Source organism: Sorex fumeus, unplaced genomic scaffold, assembly GCF_029834395.1.
Source record: "Sorex fumeus unplaced genomic scaffold, SorFum_2.1 ptg000065l, whole genome shotgun sequence".
In the NCBI taxonomy this organism is placed as follows: domain Eukaryota; kingdom Metazoa; phylum Chordata; class Mammalia; order Eulipotyphla; family Soricidae; genus Sorex; species Sorex fumeus.
Genome location: NW_026606122.1, coordinates 716,911 through 720,824, shown reverse-complemented (window position 1 = coordinate 720,824; position 3,914 = coordinate 716,911).

Here is a 3,914-nt window from a genome sequence, read left to right as displayed (position 1 = left end):
TACACATTCGTCTGTAATGCACATGGAACATTCTCCAGGAGAAATCACATACTGGGGCACAACGCCAGCATGCATAAATTTATAAACAAAGGAAATGTACAAACTACTTTCGCAGAACAAAATTGCATGAAAGTAGAAATTAATCACAGAAAGAACATGGGGAAAACTAACACTTGGAAGTTAAACAAAATATTTCTAAACAATAATTGGATCAAAGAGAAAAGCCAGAAAGAAATAAAAATGATTTATTGAAACTAATGAGATTGAAAACACAAGCTAGCAGAATCTATGTAATACAACAAAAGCTCTACTAAAGGGAAATTTATGTCAATGCTTTTATATCTTATCTACACTAAGATATTAAAAAGGCCCAAATCGACAATGTAAATACGATCACGATCACGACCACCCTGTTGTTCGTCGATTGCCTCGAGCAGGTGCCAGTAACGTCTTCTTCGTCCTAGCCCTGAGATTTTTTTTTAAAGTGCCATATTCAAGGCTTTTTCAGGGTTAGGAGAATGAGACCCATCATTGTTACTGGTATTTGGCATATTGGGTATACCACGGGGAGTTTGCCAGACTCTGCCGTGTGGGCATGTTACATTTGGTAGCCTGCCAGTTTGACCGAATTAGGAATGAGATGATAAGGAGCTGAGTGTGATGATCTCTGGATCCTGGCCGTTGTTGGAGTTACACGGCAGTTGGTGGGTGTAACTGTCTAGTTACTGGCAGGTCCAGTCCCAAACTGTACAGGCTTGGAGATCTCAGCCCCGGGTCCCACACACCTGGGTTCCTCTGTCAGTTCTTTTATGCGTGAGGCTCATCCAAGTGTGTGGAGAGTGCTCTCAGCAAGGCCTTGGCTGGGCCTCGGTGGTCTTCAGCTGTTGGGCCCTGGTGGAGACAGTCAGGCATAGGGTAGGAGACTCTGTCTTGTTCTCTCCCAGGAGCTGAGTGTGATGATCTCACATGTAAATACACACCTCAAAAATGTGAAGAAGTGGGGGCTGGAGTGATAGTACAGCGGGTAGGGCATTTGCCTTGCACGCAGTCGACCTGGGTTCGATTCCCAGCATCCCATATGGTCCCCCGAGAACCGCCAGGAGTAATTCCTGAGTGAATGAGCCAGGAGTAATGCCTGGGCATCACCGGGTGTGACCCAAAAAGCAAAAAAAATCTGAAAAAGTAACAACAAACAAATTCAAAAAGTGGAACATAAATCAAGAACACAAATTAAATTCAAAGAATCAATGAAACCAGAAGCTAGTTATTCAAAAATATTTAAGACAGATACATCTTTAGCTAGATTGAAGAAAAAAGAGAAAATGTTCAAATAAATCAGATCAGAGATGAAAGGATACCATTAACAACTTTATTATCTTAAGCTGGAGAACCTAAACGAAATGGATAGATCTTTGGAGCCATGTAATCTCCTCGAGCTGACCTGAACTAGGATGAAGTAAAAAGGTTAAAGAGGCCAATAACAAGTAGGGAAATTGAAACAGCACTTAAGAATTTCAGCCAAATGGTGGGAATACTGAATGGTTCAGCCCTTTTGGAGAACAGTATGGACGATTCTCAAAAAATTAGAAATTGAGCTCCCATTTGACCCAACAATACCACTCATGGGAATATATCCCAGAGAGGCAAAAAAGTATAGTCGAAGTGACATCTGCACTTGTTTGTTCATTGCAGCACTCTTTACAATAGCCAGAATCTGAAAAAAACCTGAGTGCCCGAGAACAGATGACTGGTTGAAGAAACTTTGGTACATTTACACAATGGCGTACTATGTAGCTTTTAGAAAAGATGAAGTTATGAAATTTACATACAAGTGGTACTACATGGAAAGTAGGAAATTCATGCTAAGCGAAATGAGTCAGAAAGAGAGGAATAGACATAGAAAGATTGCATTCATCTGGGGAACATAAAGTAACAAAATAGGACACTAACACCAAACAGTGGCCGAGATTAGTACCAGGAATTTTGCCCCATGGCTTGGAGGCCAGCCACACATGCTAGGGGAAAAGATAACTCAGATAGAGAAGGGAGCATCACATAAACGGTGTTGGGAGTATCTTCCCAGGATGGGAGAAGCATGCTGAAAGTAGACTTTAGATCAAATATGATTGCCAGTCAATGCCTCTTTTGCAAACCACAACATCCATTAGGAGAGAGAGAACAGAATGAAATGCCCTGCCACAGAGGCAGGGTGGGATGGAGAGAATGAGGGTGGGAGGGATACTGGGACCTATGGTGGTGAAAAATGGGCACTGGTGGAAGGATGTGTACTTGATCATTGTATAACTGAAACCCAAGCACAAGAATTTTTAAGTCTACAACTGTACCTCATGGTGTTTCACTAATAAAAATTTTAAAAAAGAAAAAAAGGCATGTGATATCTATTACAAGAAAACAATAAATTCCTTAGAAAAAATAATACCTTAGAAAATAGAAAAATGCTCCATTTTCATGGAGCATAAAAATTAATATGAGGATAAATATCAAATTGAGAATAATACCTAAATTATTTTTAATGTCTTTATCACCTTTTATTGTATTTATTTTATTTATTTTTTAATTTATTTTTTATTAGTGAAACACCATGAGGTACAGTTCTAGATTTACAAATTTTTGTGCTTGGGTTTCGGTCATACCATGATCAAATACCCATCCCTCCACCAGTGCCCATTTTCCACCACCATGGATAATATCCCTCCCCCCATCCCCCCCATTCCCCCCTGCCACTGTGGCAGTGAATTCCCTTTTGTTCTCTCTTTCCTTTTGGGTGTTGTAGTCAGCAAAAGAGGCATTGAGTGGCAAACATGTTCAGTCCAGTCTACTTTCAACCTGCATCTCCCCTCCTGGGAGGATCCTCCAAACACCCTCCTTTTGGTGCTCCCTTCTCTATCTGAACTGTCCTTTCCCCTAGAATATCCGGCTGGCCTATAAGCTATGGAGTAATCCTCCTGGTATTGATCTCAGCTATTCTTGGATATTAATCTCATATTTTGTTATTTTATATCCCCCAGATGAATGCAATATTTCTATGTCTATTCCTCTCTTTCCGACTCATTTCGCTTAGCATGATACTTTCCATATTGTACCACTTGTATGTAAATTTCATGACTTCATCTTTTCTAAGAGCTACATAGTACTCCATTGTGTAGATATACCAAAGTTTCTTTAACCAGTCATCTGTTCTTGGGCACTCAGGTTTCTTCCAGTTTCTGGCTATTGTAAAGAGTGATGCAATGAACAAACAAGTGCAGATGTCACTTCGACTACACATTTTTGCCTCTCTGGGGTATATTCCCAGGAGTGGTATTGCTGGGTCAAATGGGAGCTCAATTTCTAATTTTTTGAGAAACGTCCATACTGTTTTCCAAAAGGGCTGAACGAATCGGCATTCCCACCAACAGTGAAGGAGTGTCCCTTTCTCGCCACATCCGCGCCAGCAACGGTTGCTTTTGTTCTTTTGAATGTGGGCCAGTCTCTGAGGTGTGAGATAGTATCTCATTGTGGTTTTGATCTGCATCTCCCTGATGATTAAAGATGTAGAGCATTTTCTCATGTGCTTTTTTGCCATTCGAATTTCTTCTCTGAGAAAATTTCTGTTCATTTCATTGCCCCATTTTTTGATGGGGTTGGATGTTTTCTTCTTGTGGAATTCAACCAATATTTTGTATATCCTTGATATCAACCCCTTGTCAGATGTGTATTCGGCGAATATTCTTTCCCATTCTGTAGACTGTCTTTGTATTTTGGTCACTGTTTCTTTGGAGGTGCAGAAGCTTCTTAGTTTAAGATAGTCCCATTTATCTATCTCTGTTTTCACTTGCTCGGCCAGTGGCGTGGAATTTTTGAAAATACCATTAGCCTCAATGTCATGGAGGTTTTTGCCAACTTTGTCTTCA